This window comes from Oryctolagus cuniculus, chromosome 19 (assembly GCF_964237555.1).
Source record: "Oryctolagus cuniculus chromosome 19, mOryCun1.1, whole genome shotgun sequence".
NCBI lineage: Eukaryota > Metazoa > Chordata > Mammalia > Lagomorpha > Leporidae > Oryctolagus > Oryctolagus cuniculus.
In genome coordinates this window covers 10,232,925-10,259,952 of record NC_091450.1, presented here as the reverse complement: position 1 = coordinate 10,259,952, position 27,028 = coordinate 10,232,925, and the positions used below count along the sequence as shown (strand labels likewise).

The following is a 27,028-nucleotide window of genomic DNA, read 5'->3' as shown; positions in this document are numbered from 1 at the left end:
GGAATGTTATAGTCAATACCCAACATCCTTTGCTTAAAAAAGGAAGGAAGGGAGGAAGGGAGGGAGGAAAAAAAGGAGAGGAGGGGAGGGGAGGGGAGGGGAGAGGAGAGGAGAGGAGAGGAGAGGAGAGGAGAGGAGAGGAGAGGAGAGGAGAGGAGAGGAGAGGAGAGGAGAGGAGAAGAGAGGAGAGAAAAAGAAAAGAAAAGAAAAAGAGCCAGGTGTTTGTTACAGTGGTTAAACTGCTGCTTGGTTCACCCAGATCAGAGTGCCTGGGTTCAAGTCCCAGCTCTGCTTTCCATCCCAGCTTCCTGCTAGTGCACACCCTGGGAGGTTGCAGATTGTAGCCCAACTGCTTGACCCCTGCCCATCCACCTGGGAGACCTGTATGGAATTTCTGGGCCCTGGGTTTTGCCTAGTTCATCATTTTAGGAGAGTAAAGCAGCAGATGATACAGATCTCTGTTTCTCTGCCTTTTTGAATAAAAAAGTGTTGAACTGATATATTGTTGTTTTTTATTCTATATGTTAATTGGTGGTTTTAATTGTAGAAAATGGGGCTGGTTTTGTGGTGCAGCTGGTGAAGTACTGCTTGGGGTGCCAGCATCCCATACTAGAGCACGAGTTTGAGTCCTGGCTGCTCCACTTGTGATCCAGCTCCCTGCTAGTGCACCTGGGAAAGCAGAGGAGGACAGCCCAAGTGCTTGGGCCTCTGCCACCCATGTGGGAGATGTGTGGAGTTCCAGGGTCCTGGATTTGGCCTGGCCCAGTCCTAGCAGGTGTAGCCATTTGGGGATTCAACCCAGAAGGAAGCACTGTTTATCCAACCCCCTACCCCCCGCACCAGTCGCTCTGCTTTTCAAATAAGTAAATCTTGTTAAGAAATTGTTGGGGCAGGGGCACCTAAGGGGAGCATGCTGCTCCTGGCTGAATAGAAAGTTACAGGAAAATTGCTCCTGTCTCCCATAAGTACTTGTGATGTTTTAATATTAGAATGCTCTTAAAACTTGGATTTATGAGTATTTAAAAAAATTTTTTTTCTGTTTTCAGTTCCCAGTTCTTCACGACAATTTAGAAGTCTATTTGGGATTACAGCAATTTATAGTTACTTCAGGGTCAGGTAAACTAGATTTTATTTTCTAATTTCATAAAACTAAAAAAGAAAACTGGACTGATAGTAGTTCCTGCCACCTGTGCTGTCAGACTGTGATTTGTCCACTGCAGCTCCACCCTCATCCCTGCACAAAATCTCCCCCCACTTCTAGACAGGGAAAACTAAAAACCCACACTCAGCTGTGGACAGGTGAAACAGGTTATAACAGTGTTTCCTAGCAGAGTTTGGGATGGAAGCTCATTTGGAGCAAAGAGGTAAGACTTTTAATATCCTGGGGTATTTCCTTAGGTCCTTTGAGTCAACAAGTATGGAAGAAGGTGACTTTGGACTTTGCTGTACTCTGGCTGGCCTGGGTGCTAGAATCAGGGGACTTGGGAGCTGCCTCCAAGCGGGCTGAGTGTGGTATGCCCTGGGCAGCAGTGCTCTCTGGCTCTCCTGTTGTGAGTGGCAGGGGAGGCCCTGACTGGGGCTGGCTGGGAAGGCTTTGGCTGCAGGTTCCAGGCCTCGCCATGCGGAGTGCGGGATTAGCGTGTTTTAGTTTTTCATTGATGACTCTTTAAGTGCCAGGTGCTGTGTTACTTACTTAGGTTGTTGAAGTCTCTCAGCTGCCTTGTGAGGTGTTAGGTGTACTTAGTAGATACTTCTGTTTCAGAGAAGAGGAAATTGCTCTTCAGAGACGTTCATTTCTCATGGGTCACATAGCTGGTTAATGCTACTCCCAAGATGATGTTTGAGGGTGATGGGACTCAACATGTCCCAAGTGTAGGCTCTGGTTTTGTAGAGGGGTCAGGACAGCATACACAGTGTTTTGTAAAAGGCACTTTCAAAAGAAACATGCCTTTAAAGTACACTGGCAGCACTCATGAAAATCATTTGACCATGCACAAATGCTGCCTATGTTTCTAGAATCCATTTCTGGACATAATTGTGCCCAGGTAGTCTCTCCCTCAGGGCCACTATTCAAATTAGATTGTATTCAGGGCCCTAAATATATTCTTGATCTATTAAAGAGGGCCCCTGGGCTGCTTGTGGGCTGTTATAATGGGCTGTTGAGCATCATGTAGAGTCCGTCGTGAGAAGAAAATCTGCAGTGAGTCTTCAGTCCTTTTCCTGGGAAGTGACTGATGACTCAGAGGTTCTCCTCCTAGAACGATCATCTCATTTATCTTCCCCTAAACCAAATGGCACATACCTGCCATCATTGGAGCCCATTAGCCGGCAGTTTCACAGAGTGCTCACTCCTCCAGGTCAATTATAAATCTCACCCTCAGCATGGATCCTTGCTGCACACTCCAGTGGCGAACACTTTGCAGGCCAGAGGAATACTTACTTCCTGTTGGAAAATGAGCTTTCTGATGCATGATGAAGCATTTCCCTGTCCCATGGTGGCTCAGAAGCCAAGTTTCCAATGCGAAAGCTATTAAAACATTGAAACTGAGGACAGTTTGTTCCCTGGTTCCCATGGCCGTTTGCCCGCCCCCTCCCACCCCAGACAGCCTCCACGCTATATTCGTCAGGCTCATTGCCTCTCAACAGAAACAAAGCCATCTTTCCCCCAGTGGGTTACAGCCCCTCCTTTAGCCTGCATTTATATTCTACCCCAGCCTTGAACTCATGGTGGAACCGTGTGGATGGCAGCCAAATCACAGTTCTTGCCCTCTTCTGCTGCTGTGATCTTTCGTGACAATTGGGTATACATTTTGGCCAGCAGCAAAGCCTACAGGGATGTTCCCCAGCCTAGCAGGAAGTCCCCCATCTTTCGTTAGAACATTCAAATTCAGAAGGCCCATGTGCTGTTTAGTATTTCCTCTACTTCCACTTCCTCGGTAGCCCAAGACAGAGTGCATCGTATGGCTGTGGCACACCATGGTGCACCTCTCTACCCTCGGCAGGGCATCCTTTCCTCTCTGCCTTACCTGCTGTTGGTTAAGAAACCCTCTTACTGGGCTGGGCTTTGGCACAGCATTCAAGTCACCTCTTGGGATACTTGCAGCCCACATTGAAGTGCCTGGGTCTGAGTCTTGTCTGTGCACCCAATGTCTGCTAATGTGTTCCCTGGGAGGCAGCGGGTGATGGCTTGAAGATACCCTGTCACCCTGTCCCCCATGGGACAGCCTGTCATCCATGGGGGAGACCTGGATGGTTTATGATTTTTTTGGTTCTTTCAGAGTAGAATACTTCAAATGTTAGTTTTCATACCTCTCCCTTCCTCACCCTTAACCCCCCCACCCAAAAAAAAGAGAAGACTAAATTATGTTTAACATTAAGATTTTTCTTTTTTCTCAAGAATGGTTTGCCAAGGAGCTATTCTTTGGATGTGGCTCAGGGCACATCCAGGCAGCTTCAGGATGGTTTGCTTTATGGATGGGAGATAAAACTTTTGTGCGGCCTTGACATTTTATCCCTCTAAAGCTCTCTGTGTTGCAATATTCGCATCTGAAGCTTCTACTCGGCAGATGATCTGTGATTTTTGGGGGGTAGGGGGTGGAATCTGTTTCTATTGGCCAAATGGAAAATGCAGGTAGATCTGAACAACTTGACAGTGGGACACTGGCCCACCTCCTCAACTTTCGTCGGTTCCTAGTATGATTTTCTGGTGGTAATGGTTAGAGCTCTAGGCTGCAGTGGACGGGGGTGCAGGATTTGATTTGGGAAAGAACCAGCTGCAGGTTTCATGAATGGGAATGTTAGCTGGCACACCTTAAGATAGGAAAGCGGCTGTAGGGGCGCCGGGGGCATTGCTGGGGCCCAGGGCATCCTGACCCTACTTGGAGCAGCTCAGCTCTCGGGCCCCGACTGTCATGGCCAGGGGCACGGGGTCGAGGCTGGGCTTTCTGTGCACAGTGCACTCGGTCCTCACCCAGGGGCCCGGTCCCGCCCTGCCCTGCCCCAGTTCTGCAGCTGAGACCTGGTGGCTGGAGTGGCCCTGGGCTCCCACCGGCCCTGTGTGTCTGGGCTGGGCTGGAGGATCGCACCAGGCTGTCCCGGGCCGAACATGCCCTGGGGCCCCCACTCCTGTCCTTTCTGCCCCAGGAGGGCGCAGGGGTCATGTCTGTGCCCCGCTGGGAGTTCCTGTATATTTTTCAAAGGAGTTCATCTCATTTTTAGTTTATTTAAAGGCAGAGGAGAGGAGTGAGCTCCCTTCTGCCAGGTCACTCTCCAGATGCCCGCAGCAGCCAGGGCTGGGCCAGGCGGAGGCCGGGAGCCGGGAGCTCCATCCGGGGCCCAGGTGCTTGAGTGTCGCTGCTGCCTCCCAGAGTGTTCCGGACGCAGCTTTGTGCTGGTGAGGAGGTGAGGCGTTTGTGAGACAGGGCCAAGGGGCCGCCCTGTGGCTCAGCGGGTTAACACCCTGGCCTGCAGTGCCGGCATCCCATATGGGCTCCAGTTCCTGTCCCAGCTGCTCCACTTCCAATCCAGCTCTCTGCTGTGGCCCGGGAGGGCAGTAGAGGATGGCCCAAGTGCTTGGGTCCCTGCACCCGTGTGGGAGACCTGGAGGAAGCTCCTGGCTCCTGGAGGGGGGGGGGTCTCGGCATCTGCTGGGACCCCTTTCTTTCCTCTGCTCCTTGACCTCCAGGAGGGCTGTGTGCCCACCCTCCCCGGCCTCCGACACGCATGGCACCAGCCCAGACGACCTCCTCTGGGGCTCCCCACCCGGCCCGGGCTGCGGCCTGCACTCCACGCCCCACCTCCGGGACCCTGGCATAGGTAAGGCCACGCCCTGCCCTACCACCCCTGTGCCCATGCATTCCCATTAGCCTCCAGGGTGGCAGCCAGTGTGAGTGCAGCTAAGTAGGGTGAAGACCTACTGTGTGCCCTGTGCACCATCAGCGCTGTAACAGCCCGTGTGGCTTTGGGGCTTTCCCGCGTTCCTGGCCCAGGTCTGTGGGCAGGCGCTGGACCAGGGCAGAGGGAGAGCAAGTGCCGGGGTGCAGGGGGCCAGCGGGGCAGGGGCTGGGGCCCCTCCTCCTGCGTTCCGGGGCCCTGGGCGGCCTGCAGGCCTCCTCAGCTCCTCATTCTTTGATTTCTCTATCAGAGCTGACAGACGAAGCAGCAGTGGTGCTGAGGGGTGGGGGTGGGGCCAAGGGAGGGCCTGGTGTGTCTGGGGGACCTGGCGGAGGGTTCTAAGATGCAATTCACTTAACATAGATCTGACGATGTTTAAAGTGTACTGTGGAGTGGTATTCTGTACGTCATGGTGTCCGGCCACTGTCACCTCTGGTTCCAGAATACTCTCACCCCCCAACCCCCAAAGGAGCCCCGCCCCCTGGCAGCCCCTCGCTCCCTAGACTTGCCTGTTCTGGACACTTCCCGCCCAGGGAGCCCCACACGTGGCCGGCTCGCACGGTCCAGGGCAGTCGCGAGCCCCGCTCTGCTCTCCCCGCAGCATGGCCGACAAGAACAGGGCCCCTAAGTGCAGCTTCTCGGCGCCAGGCCACAGCAGCAGCCTCCTGCAGGGCCTGGCCGCCCTTCACGCGCAGGGCCAGCTGCTGGACGTGGCCCTCACCGTCAACAGAGAGGCTTTCCACGCGCACAAGGTGGTGCTGATGGCCTGCAGCGACTACTTCAGGGCCATGTTCACGGGCGGCATGCGGGAGGTGAGCCAGGACGTCATCGAGCTTAAGGGTGTGTTGGCCCGCGGCCTGCGCCACATCATCAACTTTGCCTACAGCACCAAAGTGACGTTGGACCTGGACTGTGTACAGGACGTGCTGGGCGCCGCCGTGTTCCTGCAGATGCTGCCCGTGGTGGAGCTGTGCAAGGAGTTCCTCAAGGTGGTCATGAGCGTGGAGACGTGCCTGCACATCGGCCAGATGGCCACGGCCTTCAGCCTGGCGTCACTGTGCGAGTCTGTGGACGCCTTCATGTTCCGCCACTTCCTGCAGATCGCGCGGCAGGATGACTTCCTGCACCTACCGCTCGAGAGCCTGGTCTTCTGTAACGAGGTCGACCTGTTCCGCAATGCCGTGCGCTGGCTGCAGCACAACCCCGCGCGCCAGCCACATGCTGCGCCACATCCGCTTCCCGCTCATGCAGGCAGCGGAGCTGGTGGACAGCGTGCAAACTCTGGACACCATGGTAGAGGACGCGCTGTGCCACCACTACCTGCTCGAGGCCCTCAACTACCAGGTGCTGCCCTTCCTGCAGCACGAGATGCAGTCGCCGCGCATGGCCGTGCCCTCCGATGTGCCCTCGCTCGTAGCCTTCGGCAGCACGCCCTACACCTGCAGCGACAGCGCTGTCAGCGGCAAGGTGTATCAGCTGGCGGAGCCCGGTGCACGCCACTTCCGCGATCTCAAAGGGATAGAGCTGGCCTGCAGCCACACGTGTGTGGTCGTGCTCGACAACTTCGTGTATGTGGCCGGCAGCCAGCACCTGCAGTACTGCAGCGGCGAGGGCACCGTGGACGCCTGCTACCGCTACGAGCTGCAGCGCAACTGCTGGCTGCGCCTGCAGGCCATGCAGGAGAGCCGCATCCGGTTCCAGCTGAACCTGCTATGCGGCATGGTGTACGCCACGGGCGGCCGCAACTGCGCCGGCAGCCTGGCCTGGGTCGGGAGGTACTGCCCGCGCCCAACGAGTGGGGCTACGCGTGCTCGCTCAAGCGCCGCACCTGGGGCCACGCAGGCGCCGCTGTCGCCGGGGGCCGCCTCTACATCTCGGGCGGCTACAGCGTCTCGATGGAGGACAAGAAGGCGCCGCACTGCTACGACCCCGTGGCCGACCAGTGAGAGTTCAAGGCGCGCATGAGCGAGCCGCGCGTGCTGCACACCACGGTGGGCGCCGGCGGCCTCATCTACGCCCTGGGCTGCCGCATGGTCCACGTGGACTGCTGCTTCAACGAGCTGGCCATCCAGTACTACGTGCCCGAGACGGACCAGTGGGCCAGCGTGAGCCCCATGCGCGCCGGCCAGTCAGAGGCCGGCTGCTGCCTGCTGGAGCGCAAGATCTTCATCGTGGGCGGCTACAACTGGCACCTGAACAACATCACGGGCATCGTGCAGGTCTACAACACCGACACGGACGAGTGGGAGCGCGACCTTCACTTCCCAGAGTCCTTAGCAGGGATCGCCTGTGCCCTGGTGCTGCTGCCGCGGACCGGCGCCAGGAGGTAGCCCCCAGGTCCGGACCTCCCTCACCCACCCCCTCTGGACGCCCACCTGCCTGGCCCCTCAGAGGGTGCCTCAGGCGGGCAGCTTGGCCAGCGCATGCGCAATGAGAGCTCCGCCTCCCCTGCTGGCTCGGGGTGGGGGTGGGGTCCCTCCTAGGCAGGGTTCTCTCTGGCCTTCCTCCTCCCTTCCCGAAGGGAGGATTTTCCCCCTGCCTGCCCTGCGGGGCCCCGGCTGGAGGGCAGGCACGCGGTGCCTGGTGGTGGCTTTGCGCGGCTTGGCCTCGCTCCTCTCCCCGCCTCCACCCCGGCTCGCACCTGAGCGTGCTGAAGCTGAGCCCGGATCCCTAGGATGCAGCCCCCCCACCCCAGCCAACCAGCATGAATCCCTGCGTGCACCCCGCGGCAGGGGCCCCGGCAGCCCTGCTGGGCCTTCCTTGCTGGGAGGGCGACCCGCACCGCAGTTCCCTGGCTGACCTCCCTGTCCCGGCCCCCACCCCGCCGGGGACAGCTGCAGCCCCCTTTGTCTGAGGTCTGAGCCTTGGAACCTTGGCTTTTTTGTGATGTTCTCCTTTTTTTTTTTTTTTTCTTTTTAAGAGGCCAGCAGCCGCCATCTTCCGAACGGGTTTTGTATTCTCGTGGCTCGTGGACGATGGATGCCGCACCTCTTGACCCCACTGGCCGTGTAGCGAATTAACTTCTGGCCTCAGCGGACGGCGCCACCGAGCACTTCCCGTTTATTTAATAAAAATGCTATGGTGAAAGAAAAAAAAAAGAAAGGAACCCAGGGCTGCAGGTGAGTCAGGAGGAGCTTTGGAAGAATGTCACCCCTGCCTTCACCCCGTGGCTGTCATGGCTCAGCCAACTTTGGCTTGCTTTGCATTATGCCCTCAAGGAGTGGGAGGGAGACAGTGAGGCAGCAGGTTTGCCCCATTTGCCAAGTTATGCCAAGGTGGATGGCTCCCTCTGGAGGCACTGAGCTACCTAGCATGCAGTCGAGACTGAAGAAGGGGCAAGTGGTAGAGGGAAGTGCTGGGATAGGCGGAAGGGGGAAGCTAGCTCAGGGAAATTTTTAAGCTTTTTGATAACTGTTAAGGACCATACTCAAATGGAGACTTGATTTGGGGAGGTGCTTTGGTTTTACTTTTAAGAGAAGCATAGAATGCCTCCCTTATATGCTTAAAAATATTTAAAAACATGTTTAGATACTGCTGAGGGTCCTGGGCTCAAGGTCTGAAGTACAATGAGTAAGTTGAGAGCTAGTGGTGCCGGTGGAGGCTGGTGGGAGAGGGCGTCGCAGGTGAAGATGGCTGCCTCTAGTGAGAGCGAGGGGCTCCTGCTGCTGAGTCAGCAGCCTTCCCACATTGTTTGCTGAAAGAAAAGCGGACCTCATCTCCCTGGGGGCCTGTCCTACCCCTATACCGGGGGGTATTTTCTCCCTGAGGACTTGTTTCCCACAGAGCCCTGTTTGGTTGCAGTAAAGCACCAGGTTGTAGAAATCGACCCCAGGAGTCAGTTGCCTAGCTGTAACTCTGGAAGTCCCATGGACATTCAGAAGGTGTGTGATCCTGGTATTTTTCCCAACTGAGGGATTAGGGCTTGTCATTCTGTGGTCCACAAAGGCAGTGACCCTCTCACATGACAAGCATGGCCAAAACTCCCTCCTGGCTCTCATCCTGTGGAGGGCTGGCTCCCCCTCCTGGTGGCCTGTGTAGGGCTGCCTTTTTTTTTTAACCAAAGGATTAAGTGTGCTGTATTATCATGAGTAAGGACATTGCACTGCAGGAGTAAGCACGTCATGGATACATAGAATGTTCTATCTTCAGAACACAGGTACAAAATAAGTTATCCTTGCTTTGTTTCCCATCCCAGGAGGAGCACAGCATACAACGTGAGTGGACAGAGTGGCCAGGGAGCAAGCCAGGGGAGAGGCCATGGAGGGGACTGTAGGGCACTGAGTGTGGCGGGGATTTGCCCAGGACATGTCAGAGTCCTTGGGGATGCCACAGGGAAGGAGACCCCAGACCTCTCCAGTTAGCCTGCTGCGAACGAGCACAAAGTCCCACCTGATCCAAGAGCGGTGGCTGTGTGGGAGTTGGGCTGATGTAGGCTGCTGAGGGGGAGGCTGGGCAGGGACAGGCTCAAACAGCCTCCAGCAGGCCGCCCATGCTCCTGCTGCTGCTGCTGGCCTTGGGTGATGGCAGGAACATGGGGAGCACAGCCCAAAGGCATGGTTTTTCTCCTGTGGCATGACAGATGGCCGGAATGATGGCCCACCCAATGCTGATGAGGCCTCCTCCCCTTGCCAGGCCACTGGGAGGGGTCCTGTAGGCCGGACCGTGGACTGTGCTCTGTGATTTGTCTTGGGGTAGCAGTGCTGGGATCCTGCACACATCCCAGTGCAGGAGAGAGTCTGGGGGTCTGAGGGCCTGGCTGTGTATCCCCTCTGCATCACAGTGACTTCTGTGACCTGGACTCTACTGAGTCTCATGAGAGGCTCTGCTGTACACAGTGCAGGTGCGGATGCATACTGAGTGGGGCATCAGTGATGGCCACTCAGGGTCATGCACACAGCGGGGGCTGGGTCAGTGTAGGTCAAGGATGAGCATATCAACACCACGGGCCAGGTGGGATGAAGAATGGCTCTGCATTGGAACCCTGGGGTGGTTCTGAAGGAAAGGCTGCAGGACAGCACCCTCACTCTTTCCTACCATCACTGTCTCTCCTCTCTCCCACTCTGGGATCTTCAAAGTGAAGTTCAAAGCCAAGTTTACTGAGAAAGACAGTCTCAGATGAGGAGAGAACACTGGGGCCCCCGTGCCCTGGAAGAGCTGCCCTTCCTCCATTCTCCCTGCTGCTGCCCCCTTCCCTCGTACCTCCTATCCCCTGAGAACATTTCTTAGTAGGAAGCCAAAGAGGGAAGAATAAATGAACAGAAATAAGTGAGTTGCCTATTACGTGAGAAGCCATCTGCATCTGCTCAGAGCCCATGTGTGGAGGCACTGGGGGGATCTGGTCTGGGTGGGCCATCTCTGGGCGAGTGATTTGCCTTGGGTCTTTAGGGAGTGGGAGATAGGAGGGCTAGAGGAATGGAGGCACAGGCTCAAACCGTGGGACATGGAGTGCTTCCTCTTTCTAGAACTCCAAGAACTTGCTTATGTCCAAAGCAGGGTCAGCCTGGAGATGTGGGCATGGATCTGCCTCCCGTGTGTGTGTGTGTGTGTGTGTGTGAGCATGTGGGCATGTGTGTTATTCAGTAGGTGTGTGATTGTGGTATTTTTCCCAACTGAGGGATTAGGGCTGTGTCATTCTGTGGTCCACAAAGGCAGTGACCCTCTCATATGACAAGCATGGCCAAAACTCCCTCTTGGCTCATCCTGTGGAGGGCTGGCCCCCCCGCCTGTGTAGGGCTGCTTGTGGGCTGAGAGGCTGGCCTCCTGGACTGAGGCGCTCCTGTATGTGTTCATTGGAGAAGGAGAGAGCAGGTGATTTGGAGCAGGTCAAAGCTGGCCTTTGTGTCTCTTCTTGTTAGTTCCTTCCTTGTATTGCCCCCTTGTTTTTGTTTGCCTGCTTTTTGAAATGTGATCCCTTGTAACGGTGCCCTGGCCAGAGTATCCCCCTTTCCAGGCTCCTGTCTCTGTGGGGGCTATCCCAGCCCCTATTGCCAGCCCTGTCACTTGCAAGTTAATGTAGGATCTGAGGCAGCATTAAGTTGCTTCCTCATCTGCCAGCTCTCATTCCTGACAGTTACAAACAGTGCCAGTCCCAGGGTGCTGTGTGCATTCTGACAGCCCTTACAGTTGGGAACGGAATGGTGGGAGTGGATGCTCACAAGGACAGCACGAGCAAGTGAAGCCCTGAGACCCACCCTGCTCTAGGTCACCTGAGTCATCTGTGGTCCACTTGGTCTGTACCAGGGCTGTGCTGGCCGCTGGGCATCGCCAGTACTGCTGGGGACTCAGGAGTCATTAGCTTACCTCCTTATGGGCGTGGGGTGTCATGAAGAATGCAGGAGGGGGTAGGAGGCCTCTGGAACAGATGGTGCCTGCTGAGCATGAAGCATACGTAAGACGTAGCCGGCCCTGGTGGGGCAGAGAGTGAAATGATGTGCAGTCAAGGCAGAGAAGACAGTTCATGCAGGGGAAGAGATGTGAGGCATGGGACGTTCTGTGGGCCCTGCTGATGGAATAGAGGGAGGAGGCCACGTCCCACAGGGTTGATACTGGGGAGTCTGGGCCCCCGGCTCTTAGCAGGGGAGAGCCTCTGGGCTCTGGCTGCTTGCTGAAGGGAACTGTGTGCTCTGTCTGGGCTCTGGGAAGGTGGTGGAGGAGCCCCAAAGGAGGGTGGCTGGTTCTGGCTTCCTAACAGGGTGAAGACAGAAGCGGTGGTGGAGAGCAGGTGGGAAGCACACTGAGGGAGCCAAGAGGCTGCAGATGCCCTGGGCAGCAGGTTTCAGGAGGGCTCCCCTGGCCTGGTCATGCTCACTGTGGACACTGGTGAGGAGAGGGAGCGCACTGTGCAAGGAAGTGACCGAACAAGGATGCCCTTAGCCTTCCTCTAAGCCTCTCCCTTGCTCAGAAGTTACATTGATGAGGAATGAAGCTGGGGGCCTTCGATTCCACCAGCTTTGTGGTGTCTGTAGTCATCCAAACCTAGTTTACAGGCTCTTAAATGCATTCCTGCCCTTGGAATAGTAGATAGCACCCCTACCCCCACATCCCCATTTTAAAGATGAGGAAACTGAGAAGAGTTTGATGAGGCACTGAGCCAGAAAGTGGCAGAGAATCGGGTCTTCTGCACCCAGCTTCTGTGCCCTTAAGTACATACTGTACTACATAAGGTCCTCCTGGTTGGGGTGATGACTGTACCCCTGTTTTCTTAGCCAGGCCTATCCTGCCTGTGGGCCCACAGATTTCCATCTGAGACAGGGCCATGTGCAGATGGCAGCAGGTTTGGAGTCATAGATTTAGCTTTAGCCCCAGAGATAAGACTCATGTTGGGCAAGATCCCTGGTCCTCCCCAGGTCTGTACCTTCCTGGATGAAGAGGAACCAGATGAGACCCCTGGTCCCCATTACCACAGCCAGCTATCTGTCCCTGTCCAGCCACTAGAGCAGCCAGGGGGTGGCATTGGACCTGGGAAGTACTTAGTGGCTTGCTTTGTTTTTGCAGTTGGTCTTGCTGCCGCAGGCTGTTGTCTTGCGTAACAGAAGCTTGTTCTTCCCGTGAACACCTGTGGGCTGCTGTGTTCCAGGACACAGGCTGAACATCACGGCGGAGAACGACTGTCAGTGGCTGCACTGCTCCCTCAGAGACTTGAGCTCCCTGCTGCAGGCTGCAGGCCGCCTGGCCAAGTACTTTATCGGGGATGTTTGCCGCGAGTTTCAAGGACGTCCTCACAGTCGTGGACAGGTAGGCTGGCAAGCTGTGGGACGGGGCCATTCCTTCTTCAGCTCTGGGGCACCTTGTGTGTGCCCCTTTCACAGTAACAGGAAAAGCAGCGTACAGTCAGAAACTGTTCTCAAAAGTGGCTTTGCACATTTTATCTCATTTCATCCTACAAGGTGCTTAAAAAGTTCCAGGAAAATGGAATAAAAAATATGTTTTGGTATAAAAATTTTTGAAATGCATGCATACAGGGGTATTCAAAGAGTTCATGGAAAGTGCATGTTATGAAAAACTGCACAAAATTTCAAAAAACTTTAATTACCTTCATATTCTTTGAGATACAGATAGCTCCATTTTATCGTTGAACAGGTTATGATTCAGAGATGGCAAAGACCCTGCTCAGGTCCCATAATTCACAAGAGGGCGCACCGGGATGGTAGGCAGCTTCCTGAGTCCGAATGCTGCACACTTCCCAAGCTACATCCAGAGTCTGCTTTCCTCCTCTTCCTGCATGGGGCGCAGAGGCGCTGGTGTCCCCCGGGGATAGGCCCATTACCCATGTTTACTGTCAGTCATCTTCACCTCATGTATACAGTGAGGTGATGTAGGAGAGAGCCAGAGTTATCTTTTTTTTTTTTTGACAGGCAGAGTGGACAGTGAGAGAGAGAGACAGAGAGAAAGGTCTTCCTTTGCCGTTGGTTCACCCTCCAATGACCGCCGCGGCTGGCGCACCACGCTGATCCGAAGGCAGGAGCCAGGTGCTTATCCTGGTCTCCCATGTTAAAAAATATTTGTTTATACATTTGAAAGTCAGAGTTACACAGAGAGAAAGGTCTTCCATCCACTGGTTCACTCCCCAGTTGGCTGCAATGGCCGGAGCTGCGACGATCTGAAGCCAGGAGCTTCTTCGAGGTCTCCCGTGTAGGTGCAGGCCATAGCAGAGCTGGATCGGAAGTGGAGCAGCTGGGTCTCAAACCCACATGGGATGCCAGTGCTTCAGGCCAGTGCCACAGTGCCAGCCCCTAGAGTTATTTGACGGGAGACACTTGCTGTTTGACCTTATTTGAATGAAGTGTCAGGAGCTGCGCCTTCTCCATAGCCCACGTGATCAGCAGGGTCTGCGCTGTCTGTGAGGCAGACCTAATATTAAGAGTGCTTTACCAGGGGTTGGCGCCATGGCTCACTTGTTTAATCCTCCACCTGTGGCACTGGCATCCCATATGGGCGCCAGGTTCTAGCCCTGGTTGCTCCTCTTTCAGTCCAGCTCTCTGCTGTGGCTCGCGAGGGCAGTGGAGGATGGCCCAAGTGCTTGAGTGCCTCCACCCACATGGGAGACCAGGAGGAAGCACCTGGCTCCCGGTTTCGGATCGGAGCAGCTCTGGCTGTAGAGGCCATTTAGGGGGTGAACCAATGGAAGGAAGACCTCTCTCTTTCTCTCCCTCTCTCTCACTGTCTAACTCTATCTGTTAAAAAAAAAAAAAAGACTGTTTACCATAGAGGTACTAAAAGACATTTAGAAATCTGTCTTTAATGTCAAACAGGCTTTTTTTTTTAACTTTTATTTAATGAATATAAATTTCCAAAGTACGATTTATGGATTACAATGGCTTCCCCCACATACCGTCCCTCCCACCCACTACCCTCCCCTTTCCCACTCCCTCTCCCCTTCCATTCACATCAAGATTCATTTTTGATTATCTTAATATACAGAAGATCAGCTTAGTATACATTAAGTAAGGATTTCAACAGTCAAACAGGCTTTGAAGAGTTACACCAAATGCACATTTGTGTAACCCTAGTTAGCACCATGGTTTCCTAGAACTTCACATGAACCTTGGCTTTTATTAACTCTCGCTTTGTTGATTGCAAGTGCCCTTTCTGACAGCTCTCCAACCCCAAACAATCTGTGGTTTTTCTTGTTTTTTCTCCAAAGATGTATATATTTATTTGAAAGGCAGAGTGGCAGAGAGGAAGAGAGATCTTCCATTGCTGGTTCACTCCTCAAGTGGCTGCAACAGCTGGGGTTGGGCCAGGCCAAAGCCAGGAGCCTGGAAGCCTATTTGAGTCTTCCACATAGATGACAGGGGCCAGGCACTGCTGCTTTCTCAGGTACATTAGCGGGGAGCTGGATCATAAGTGGAGCAGCTGGGACTTGAACCTGTGGTCACATGGGATGCGAGTGTTGCAGGTGGAGCTTAACCTGCTGTGCTACCATGCTGGCCCCAACCTGTAATATTTCTATTTGGAGTAAAATCCTGCTTTCTCCTTTCAGAGAGGAGCATTTTTCAGAGTGTGGTCGCTTTTCAGAGGTGCCAACTTCCAGTTCTCTCTTTGTACCTGCACAGTCAGCCGGAGGGGAGGATTGGGCAGTTTGCCTCTAGCAAGTTCCCAAGTTGGTGGCTACATTCCCAGGTTTCCATAGGGGAAGCACAGAGATAATGTAGCCAGGTCTTGGGTTTTTTCCCCCTTTACTTAGGAAAGAGATGTCTGTCTCCAGCAAGAGGGGCTCTTCCAGTTTCCTGAACAGTGCTGGTTATATTGTACTGTATTTTTTGGCAACCAGTCAGCTCAACAACTTGATCCTAAGAGAATTGGACTTAAAAACACTTCAGTTTATTCTAGAAACATTTGTTTCTCCCTCTTCTAAAGTTTGATCATAAACATTTTCTTTTTAAGGTTTTTATTTATTTAGTTGAAGGTTAGAGTGACAGGGAGAAAGGGACACACACACAGACAAATCTTTCATCTATTGGTCCACTCCCCAAATGTGTACAGTATTCCAGGCTGAAGCCAGGAGCCAGGAACTCCATCCACATGCCCCACATGGGTGGCAGGGGCCCAAGCACTTGAACCACCACCTGCTGCCTTTGGGTTGCATTAATAGGAAGCCAGATTGAAAGTGGAATAGCTGGAACTTGAAGAGGCACTCTGATACACAATGCAGAGTCTCAAGTGGCATCTTTTTTTTTTTTTTGAAGCTTTTTCCGTATTTGTTTGAGATGTACAGTTACAGACAATTAGAGGGAGAGACAGAGAGAAAGGTCTTCCTTCCATTGGCTCACTCCCCAGGTGGCCACAATGGCCAGAGCTGCGCTGATCTGAAGCCAGGAGCCAAGTGCTTCTTCCCAGACTCCCATGTGGGTGCAGGGGCCCAAGCACTTGGGCCATCTTCTGCTTTCTCAGGCCACAGCAGAGAGCTGGATTGGAAGAGGAGCAGCCAGGACTGGAACTGGTGCCCATATGGGATGCCAGCACTACGGGCGGAGGATTAACCTACTGCACCATGGAACCAGCCCCTCAAGCGGCATCTTAACCTGCTGTGCCACAGCACCCACTCCAGAGTTCTCAAATCTTCAGAAAAGTTCAAAGTATTATACAAGAAATACCCAGCACCAAACAAGGATACTTCAAAAACTTCATGGAAAGTTAAATGAAAAGTATGAGTTTATTTTGGTGCAAAAGCAACTTTGAATTCCTTGCATAGTTGTTTTCATCATATGCATTTCCCATGTATGTTGAAAAAAACTTTCTGTGCCAAAACAAACTCATACTTTTAATTCCATTTATCCACATACTTAACTGAAGTATTCTCATATTCTGCAGTGCACATTTTCTTTCTTATGTATCTGTCTACTTGAAACATTTCCTTTTAAAAATGATCTTTAAATGAAAGCTAAGATGGTTTTATCATTATATGTATTTATAGAAAGATCCATGTCAGCCTATTTAGATAAACCATCCAAAGAGCATATCTGCTTTTTAAAAACATTTTTTTTTATTCTTGTTTTGTGTTCATTGTAGATGATTTGGAAATAAAGGGCAGTAGAGGAAAAAGGTAATCCATCATCTACCTCTTCCATCCCATCCCCAGAGCAAATGGCACCAATGAGCCTGTTCCGGTGAAAATTCTTCCAGTCTTTCTTCTGTTAGGAGAAGACCCTTAAAAAACAAAGTTAGGGGGCTGGTGCATTGGTGTAGTGGGTAAAGCCTCTGCCTGCAGTGCTGGCATCCCATATGAGTGCCAGTTAGAGACCAGGCTGCTCCACTTCCAAACCAGTTCTCTGCTATGGCCTGGGAAAGCAGTAGAAAATGGCCCAAGCCCTTGGGTCCCTGCACCCACGTGGGAGACCTGGAGGAAGCTTCTGGCTCCTGGCTTTGGATTGGTGCGGCTCTGACTGTTGTGGCCAGTTAGGCTGTGAACCAGCGGGTGGAAGACCCCCCTGCCGCCTCTCTTTTCTCTCTGTAACTCTGACTTTCAAATAAATAAATCTTTTAAAAAAACCTAAGTTAGAATATGCTCTGTGTATATTTTGTTACAGCATTTTCATGTTTCAAAGACCTCTATATTTGTCATTAAATATTCAAGCATCATTTTATTACATATATTAATTGCATTCTCTGGATATTTATATTGTTTTGGAAATTTCTATAAGTAGTGCTTAGTGTAAGTGTCCTTGTCTGTCAGTCTTCATACACATCTCAGATTATTTTCAGGATATAATTGAGGTCTGATCTTGATTCCTTTTTGTATGAGGGAAAAGCTGTCCTTGGGACCTTTCTGTTGGTATCTTGTCCACTTTGTCTGCTACAGGCCATAAGCTGAATATTTGTCTTGCCTATTTCTTTGCCAACAGGTTGGTCAAAGTCACTCTGTATGGACCTCAGATCAAATAGTGCAACACTGAAACTGCCGTGCCACCAGTATTGAAACCAGACCTCATTGCCATGTAAGTATAAAGTTGGATGTTTGCCCATTCTCCGGAGAGACCTTACCTACCCTCTTTCACAGGGACAGTAGCGGCTGCTGTGAAGGGGAACACTCCCAGACAGAGAACGATGGTTGTGCTCTGTGTCTTGGGCAAAGGTGACTGGGATTTGTCAGGCAGAAGAGAGCTGGGGTAGATTGTATAGAGCAGAGCTTGTGGGAGCAGAGACTGTCCAAGCTGAGACAGGGCCTGCGGCTGGGAGGTGGTAAGCAAGTGGTGTGGTGGGAACCGAAGCAGGATCAGTGCATGGGGAATGGTGTGGAAACACCTGTGTGCTGTGAGTCTCAGGCAAGAGACTGAAACTGTGGTATGTGGAAAAGACAGTTTCACACTCACAGGTGTGTGTGTGTGTGTGTGTGTGTGTGTGTGTCTAGCAGGCAAGCAGTTAATTCTGTAGTGGACACCAGCTGGTGTTCTCTCAGTTCTGTTCTTCAGGTTCCATAAATTAAGGGATCCATTGGCAAGACTGCCCTCCCATGCTTCTCCACCAGTCACAAACCCCAGGTTATCTGAGTGTCTAACCAGCTGGTTATAAATTGGGGTTCCCACAGCCCCCTCCTCAGGGTCAATTAGTTTGCTAGAGAGGCTCACAGAACTCAGGGAAGCACTTACTTGTGTTTACTGCTGTCTTATAAAGGTTGTTACAGAGGGTACCAGCAGGCAGCAGGTGGAAAGGGCAAGGTGTGAAAGAAGGGGTCTTCCTCCCCACTCCCCCAGGATCCTCTGCAGTTGGGAGAAATACCCATGGGTTCTTGTCTCCTGTGTTTGCCAATGGAAGTGTGAAGGCAATGACTATTTATTTATTTATTTATTTAAAAGACTTATTTACTTGAAAGGCAGAGTTACAGAGAGACAGAGGCAAAGAGGGAGAAAGAGAGGTCTTCTACCCACTGGTTCACTCCCCAAATGGATGCAATGGCCAGAGGTGGGCTGATCCAAAGCCAGGAGCTTCCTCTGGGTCTCCCACATGAGTGCAGGGGCCCAAGGACTTGGGCCATCCTCCATTGCTTTCCCAGGCCACAGCAGAGAACTGGTTCAGAAGTGGAGCAGCCGGGACTTGAACCGGCCACCCATATGGGATGCTGGCACTGCAGGAGGCGGCTTTACCCTCTATGCCACAGCACTGGCCCCAGAAGGCACTCATTTAAGTAGAAATGGGTTTCTTGGGCTGTGCAAGACAGAGCAAGGTTGTTTCATGACTGAAAACCAGGCTTCCACATAAGGCATAGTCCTCACACATTTTCTCGTTCAGGGAAGTCATACAGATTCATTGAATTTCCAAGACATTCTGGGAATGTCACTGAGCCCACCTGCAGGGGCATCTGGTTGATTGTAATGAGATAAAATAGGGCTGTGTGGTTTTGGGGGAAGGGTTATCCGGAAGTTTGCTGAAACAAGGTCTTTGGGTTTGTGTAGAAGCTGCATATGTAGGCCTGCTGGAGAGGTAGGGCTGGAGGGTCCAACCCTCTGGTCTTAAGGCTGGTTCTCCTGGACGAGTTCCCGTCCTGTGGTTACTGGGGGCTTCCCCAGAAATGCTTCATGTTCACATGGGCTCTGGAGGTGTGCCTGAAAGGGCCTGCCATAAGTAATGGAGACCATCTCTGTGCCACCTCGGAAACTTGGCTGGACCTAAGGACTAAAGGCCAACATTTTAACAGAAGATATGTATGTATCTTTAAGCATTTTATTGAAATACAGTACAAAAATATTTTTATTGCCCTAATTTTTTTAAGATTTATTTTATTCTGGGGCTGATGCTGTGGCATAATGAGTAAAGCTGTCACTTTGCAGTGCCAGCATCCTATATGGGTGCTGGTTTGAGTCCTGGCTGCTCCGCTTCTGATCCAGCTCTCTGCTATGGCCTGGGAAAACCATTGAAGATGGCCCAAGTCTTTGGGCCCCTGCACCCACATGGGAGACCCAGAAGAAATTCCAGGCTCCTGCCTTCAGAGCAGCCCACTCTTCTATTCTCTGGTTCATTCCCCAAATGGCTGTAACAGCCGGGGCTGGGGCAGGCTGAAGCCAGAAGCTAGGAGCTTCTTTTGGGTCTCCCATGTGGGTGCAAGGGTCCAAGTACTTGGGCCATCTTTCACTGATTCCCCAGGGGCATTAGCAGTGAGCTGGAATGGAAGTGGAGCAGCTGGGACCAGTGCTCATGGGATACTAGCACTGCAGATGGCAGCTTAACCTGCTGTGCCACAGCACCAGTCCCACAAAGATAGCTTTAAAAGAAAAAAAAAGAATTGTAGACATATCACCTTGTCCATAAATCCTCGAGTGTATGTGCATATACCCTAGGAATAATATAATTCTCCTATGTGACCATTATACCATAATCAACATTCAAAAAAATGTAACGGATGCCATAATATTATGTACTGTATGGAGTATAGTCTGAGCTCAGTTTTCCCCAGTGTTACCAGGAATATCTTCCTATCTTTTTTAATCCAAACTTTACTAATGAAGCACACATGAAGCATGTCGCCGGTAACCTTGAGCAGTTTCCCATCTGTGCATGTGTGTGCACATGTAGGAGAGAAGACTAATGACTGACCTTGTAGAGAGTCAGACCTACAAAATTGTTTTTAAGGAGCATTCTGTAGCCTGGGTTTGTCCAGTGTCCACTGTGTTAGATGAAGTTAAACATTGTTACTAGATAGTTGCTGGTGTCTCTCATCCTAGCAGGAGGTGCCTAAGGTGGATTTGCCATGTAGTTGTTGGTGCTGAGTTTGGTTTTACAGTGGTGTCGCCTGTGTCCCAGCTCCGAGGCGTGGCAGTCTGCAACAGTGCTGCCCGGGGCCTGGCCTCGGACTTGACTCACAGGCTCCCCTGGAAGGAGAAAGGCGCCCAGTCTGCAGCAGGAGTTCCTGGGAATGTGTTGAGTCAGGAAGGGAGGAAATGCCCAGCCATGAGAAAAGAACGCTTGGAAGGGTTTAGCAGGATAATAGTGGGTTACACCGTGGTCAGTGAAAAGAATCCGTGCATCCATAGTGGGTTAGCAGAAAATGCGGGGAAGGGAGGCTCTTCTTAGGGGAATGCCAGCCAGGGAAGAGAAGAGGAAAGTCGGAGAAAGACCAGATGCAGCCCCCAGAGTAGCAGTGTTGGAGGCAGGGATCTGGAGCCAGACAGCAGGAACAGTATATTACATCGTCTCAGAGTGCCCCCCAGTGGCCTCACTGCTGTAACTGCAAGGGAGTAATTCCATTGTAGGTGGGTTGGAAACTCTGAGACAGCTCTTCTCTTTGTTACAGACCTGTTTATTGTCTCTGATGAACAGTGAGTCTTCTTAATGTCTGTCTTAGTGCACGGATCACAGAAGTCAGACAGCCTGCGCCTCAGTTATCGTCCAACCAGATAGAACATATGGCATGATGGAAGTTCAAGTTTAAGAATCTTTTTTTTTATAAAGATTTATTTATTTATTTGAGAAGTAGAGTTACAGACCAAGAGAGCTTAGGGTGACAGAGTTCAGAGTCGCAGAGACGGTGAAGGAGCTGGAGGAAGGGACCCTGGCTCGGGGCAGAAGCTTCAGGCCTGAAGTCATCCCAGGAATCGTCACAGAGTCTGGCCTGGGTGAAATGATTGGCAGCTGGGAGCCAGGTTCAGCTCATGGCTGCCTCCGTGTAGTTCTGCCAGTCCCTGTCTCCCAAGGGTGGGGCTGAGCTGACACGCCCTCTTCCCTTTCCAGGTCCAGGACAAGTTGCTGCTGTCTGCGTGCCACCTACTGGTCTCACTGGCCACCACTGTGCGGCCTGTCTTTCTGATCAGCATCCCTGCAGTGCAGAAAGTGTTCAACAGAATCACCGATGCCTCTGCCCAGCGGCTGGTCGATAAGGTGAGGTCTGGTCTCCCCAGCTGCAGGAAAGCAGAGGAAGAAGAGTGTGGCCTCTTTGCACTCAGCGGGCAGCTTGTGTCCACAGAGTTCTTACCTGGGCGGCACTGGCAGGTGGTCCTCAGCGATCCTCGCAGCGCCCTTTCCAGTGTAGTCAGGGTGCAGGCCTGTAGCGGGTGAGAAGGCGCCCTTGACAGGCAGACGGCTTTCGCTGCCTCGACACCTGGTAATTTGCTCTGTGGTCTGAGGGTTCTCTATGGTTTTTTGGTCCAAACCAGTCTAGGTTTTGTTTGTTGTTCCTGTGTGTGGTTTTTGAAAAGCTTCAGGCAGTGTCTTAGACCCCTTCTAGGAGGTTCAGGTTCGAATGAACAGAGAGGAGTGGAATAGGAGGGGAGCGCCGGGGTGGGAGTGCTTTGCTTTCCTTGCACTGCGGCTCTGTGGGTGGGGAGAGATGCCAGCCGGCTCTGCTCTCAGCAGCTTCTGAGAGTGTGGGCAACCAGCCGCTGAGGGGCTGCTCCCCTGTAGAGCTTCCAGTGCCAGAGGAGACGGGAAGGAAGAGGGCCAGGACTGGCACTGGGGTGCGCTAGTCCCAGACTTGGTCTTACTGCTGCATTTCTCTGTCCTCACCGGCTTGCCTTAGAGTTGGACCACAGAGCTGCCGGAGTCCCCGGCTGGGGCTCTGGGCGCAGAGTGTGCAGTGGTCACCGGCGGCCGGGCTTGCTGTTGCTCTTTGACCTCCGATGGATGCCTTTGGGGTCTCTTTTAGGCATGGGTGTTGGTGTGCCGAGCCCTCTCTAACATCTTTTTTTTTTTTTTTTTTGACAGGCGGAGTGGACAATGAGAGAGAGAGACAGAGAAAAAGGTCTTCCTTTTTGCCGTTGGTTCACCCTCCAATGGCCGCCGCGGCTGGCGCAATGTGCTGATCCGATGGCAGGAGCCAGGTACTTATCCTGGTCTCCCATGGGGTGCAGGGCCCAAGCACTTGGGCCATCCTCCACTGCACTCCCTGGCCACAGCAGAGAGCTGGCCTGGAAGAGGGGCAACCGGGACAGAATCCGGCGCCCCGACCAGGACTAGAACCCGGTGTGCCGGCGCCGCAAGGCGGAGGATTAGCCTAGTGAGCCGCGGCGCCGGCCCCTCTCTAACATCTTACTGCTTCCGTGGCTGAACCTTCCAGAGAATGAGCAGCAGTGGCCTGTGTGCTCCATCAACCACCCCAGCCTCATCTCCGCGCTCTCCCGGGACTATCGCGACCTGAAACCCAGTGACGTCACTCCACAGAGAAAGGTGCCACTGGATGACAGTAAGTGACTGTTGACCCATTTCTGATACTTGTAAAAACAAACAAAGCAATTCACCTCTACACACTGGGAAAAAGAATTACTGTCTTTCAAGATTGGCTCTGATCTTTTTCCAAATAATTCAGAGGTTTTGAAAGCGCCTGGGATCTTTACACACAGCACCTGAAGTTTGATTGTTTATATTAAAGAGGGGGGGAAAAAGAACCAGAACTCTTGTTCAAGTATGTGGTGTCAGGTTTTCTGGAAAGTCTTCCTGAAATAGCAGATAGTAAAACATGTTTGCAAAAATACAGTTTGTTTTCACAGTAAGAAAAGGTTGAAATATTTTTAGATGATGTCATTTGTAGAATGCTTCATGAATTAGTAGATATAATAAAGAATACTCTATATTTTTAAGAACATTACTTTTATAATCAGGAAGATTAATATGTGCTCATTGTACAAAAATATTAGAATAGTATAAAGAAGGAAAAGGAACATTCCTGAATTTGTCAATTTTAATATTTTAGAAAATAACCATTATAACTATGCCTTGTTATTCTTTCTTTTTTATTTTTAAATGTATCTTATGTTATATGCTTATAGTTGGATAATAGTAGCTTACCTATGTTTTTAAAAATTACATTCTTTTTATTTGAAAGGCAGAGAGAGAGGGAGAGGGGGAAAGAGAGAGAGAAACAAAGATGAGACACCTCTCCTCTGCTGGTTCACTCCCCTGGTGCCTGCAATAGCCAGGGCTGTGCCATCCCAAAGCTGGGAGCCAGGTCAGTCTGAGTCTCCCACATGTTGGTAGAGACCCAAGTACTTGAGCCACCTCTGCTGCCTCCCAGGTTGTACGTTTGCAGGAAGCTGGAATTGGGCACAGAGGCGGGATTTGAATCCAGGCACTGTGACGTGGAGTGCGGGTTTCCCAAGCTGCCTGCACCCACTACTGTACAGCGCCTGCCCCTAGCTTACCTACTGAGGTAAACACTCTGGGCACTCAGGTCTCTGTCCATGGCTTCCACATGCCAGGGTTCATCCAGGTACAGGTTCAAAATATTTGGGAAGAATGCTGCATTTGGACTGAACATGTACAGGGTTGTTTCTTGTCATGCTTCCCTAAAACGACTTAGCATCGTTAGGTGTTAAGTAATCTGGAGATGCTTCCCTGGGGCCTGTGGGTAGGGAATGGGCCTGGGTGCTCTGCAGGCACTGCACCATTCTGTGTAAGGGACCCAAGCATCCACACATGGCTCTAGGGGGTCCTGGGACCGGTCCCCCATGGCAGATTTGCATCCACATCCAATCTCTGGCTGTGCCAGCACCCGACTTCAGACTCTGCTCTGTGATCCTGCTTTCTAGTTTTTTTCAAAAACTGAGTAATTCTTTGAATTCTCCCATCAGTTTATGAGTTAGGGACTGTTAATTGTCTTAGTTTGTTCGTGAGGAAACTAAGGTATAGGAAGATTAAACAGTGTGGGCATTACCTGTGCAGCTGTTGTGGAGTCATGCTTTACGAAGCTGAAGGCTCTCCTTTTCTCACTTTACCGTGCTTGGTAATTATTTCAGTCAGCATAGGCTAGGGTGAGCTCTGTGGTCACAAGCAACCCAACAGCTTAGTGGCTTTAGTGCAAGAAAACATTTCTTTTTTTTAAAGATTCATTTATTTACTTGAAAGTCAGAGTTACACGTGGGGGGGTGGGGGGACAGAGACAGAGAGAGAGGTCTTCTATCCACTGGTTCACTCCCCAATTGGCTGCAATGCTGGAGCCGCGCTGAACCGAAGACAGGAGCCAGGAGCTTCTTCAGGGTCTCCCTCATGTGTGCAGGGGCCCAAGGATTTGGGCCATCTTTTACTGCTTTCCCAGGCCACAGCAGAGAGCAACATTGGAAGTGGAGCAGCCAGGAGTTGAACTGGCGCCCATATAGGATGCCAGCACTACAGGCGATGGCTTTACATGCTGTGCCATAGTGCTGGCCACAAGAAAACATTTCTATACATTAAACTTGGGGCTTAAGGATCCAGCTTGGTGAAGGGCCCATTTCAATGTGTGCCTACACCAGGAGCAGTGGTTCTTACAGCTTATTGTCCAGAGCAAGCCTTAAGACCATTTCAGAGGGTTGGAAAGTGTCATGTCAGCTGAGTGACAGTGATGGTTTGCTGGGAGAATGTAGCTAAGAGCATGGTTAACATTTGTTGAATGGGTTGAAAACTTTGTGTACATTATTTCATTTGGTCTTCCCTGTGATCCTGTGAGATGTATCTTATCCTTTTTCCTGTCCCAGCTTTATAATTAGAAGTAGCTTCACACCTATGTAATAGTTGGAAAAGTAAGGTGAATGGCTTCATCTGTTCAGTCTGGGTGTTCTGTGTATCTTTCACCCAGCTTTTACCAGGTGTTGTTTTGCCACGGTGGTGCTTTCTTCCCACCAACACACACCTTTTTAGAGAAGGACAGACGTCACCACTTCCGTGGTGAAAGTGTTGCCTTTCTACAGAACGAGGTGCTGTCTGCACTGTAAGCAAACACCATCAATGCAGTCTAGATGTGGGACGGTGTTGAAGTAATGGCATTTAACATATACACCACATTAAAATTTTCTCCAGTAGTTATTACCAAAATACTTTTTTTTTTTTTTTGCTTTTGAAAAACCAAGGCTGTATTCCAGGGTCGCATCTCTAGTCTCCTTTCATGTAGGAAAGCACCCTCATCTCTTCGCTTTCATGACCATGGAATGTTTGGAGAGTCTAGGCGTGTTTCTTTCTGCACGTTCCATGGTCTGTTCTGATTGTTTGGAGCAGTTTCCGGTGCAGTGACATGTACTTGCCACATGATTGACAGTGGTCAGTGTACCTGCTTCGGCAGTGTCTGTAAATCTGACCATCAGAGAGGCGCTGTCTTGCTGTGGCCTGGCAAGTGGAAGTTGCCTAGGCTCCTAGAGAAAGTGGCGGGCCCAGGGCTCGCTGCTGGGTCTGAGGGGCTCCCTTGCCTGTCCTGTGGAGGTGGAGCCCAGTTCACTTCCCACACTCCTCTTACACAGACCCGCAGTGCTTTCTGAGATTTCTAAATAAATGTTTGTTTTTGTTTGAATTGTCTTCGGGGGCAGAGGTCTCTCCCCCTGGAACTGTGGTTTCCTGGAGTGGGAAGAGTTCACATGCTTGGAGTTGTTGTGGGTGGCTCCTCAGTTAGCAGTGTTCACTGCCCAGTGCCGCTGGCCAGCGTGCTGGCCCAGGCTTACTGTGGGCCGCTGTCTTTGTCCATCTTCGGCCTTCCAGGTGAGGTGGTGCTGTCCACGTTTTCAGAGGAGGAAACTGGCACTCAGGATCGAGCAGAGCTGGGGGCCAGACCCAAATCTCTTACCTCCTGAGCATGACTTTCTGCTCCCCACTCCCTGCAGCTGCGTCAACCCCCACAGAGGTGGCTGGGCTGCGGGGTGTAGGGACATTCAGAGCGTGCTGCCAGGCGGAAGCAGGCTCTCAGCCGGCTTTGGGTCAGCCTCTGGAGGTTGCGAGGTTAGGTGCACCAGGCTCAGGCTGAGCCATGGGGTCCCCTGGGGAGGCTGGTGGGAAGCTCCACTCCACATGTGCTCGGAGCAGTGACAGCTTCCCTGTCCTGGGTCTTCTCCTCGCCAGGCACATTGTTTACCTTGTCCCAACTTCATGTCTGAGCTGCACCCCGGCAAAGGTGGGAGTGCCAGGCATCCAGCCCAGCGTATGGAGCTGTCTGGGGACTGCGTGTGGCTCACAGCCAGGTGTTTCTCGCTGCCCATTGCTGCCACTGCTTCAGTGTTCCCTGCATGCTGCATGGTTTCAGAAAGTGCACTCATGCACTGGGGCAATGTCAGATTGTGTCACTCAGGATGATCCGTGTCATCAGGCCGCAGGCTGCTAGGCTGAGGACTGGACAAGCCGTCTGTGTGCATGAGCACACTGGAGGAGCAGGCTGACTGCACGTGTCCATTCTTGCCTGTGGTGATTCGCTCACTGGCCCATTTGGCAGTGTGGAGTTGCGATTGAATCTCAAGCACCTGACCTGGGATCATTTTGTTTTATTTATTTTTTCCTGTGGACTTGTTGCTGGGGGGTAGGGGCAAAAACCTGAGCAAGCAGGTGGGCAGCTGGAGTCCTGGCATCAGAGAGAGAAGTAAGATAAACCAGTACCTAGAGAGCAGGCTACAGAGAGAAACCCTGGCACCCTGGCCTGCAGAGGCCCTGCTCCCTTGGCCGGACTTCCTGGTCGTCTTCTGGATGCCTCTGCAAGTTCCCTCCCCTCCCCCATGCTCCCTCGCATCCTGCTTTCCTCAACCGCATCATAATCGGCACCCTGATCTCAATTTGCAGCCAAAGTGATCATCCACCAGACACTTAGTGTCTTAGAAGACATCGTGGAGAATATCTCTGGGGAGTCCACCAAGTTCCTCCAGATCTGCCACCACTTGCTGCAGGAATCCGTTCAGGTCTCCCGGGCCCTCTTTCCAGCTTTTATCCATCAGTCAGGTAGGAGCTGGCCCAGAGGCCTCACTGGTGGATGGCACTCCCAAGA

The 27,028-nt window shown here is 52.1% G+C and overlaps 2 pseudogenes; one reads left to right on the top strand and one right to left on the bottom strand.

Moving 5' to 3' along the window:
- Positions 1-27,028, bottom strand: part of ORYCUNV1R-PS1575 (vomeronasal 1 receptor oryCunV1R-ps1575 pseudogene) — a 1,374,299-nt pseudogene that overhangs the window by 464,745 nt on the left and 882,526 nt on the right.
- LOC103344962 (kelch-like protein 26 pseudogene) lies at positions 855-26,976 on the top strand (annotated as a pseudogene).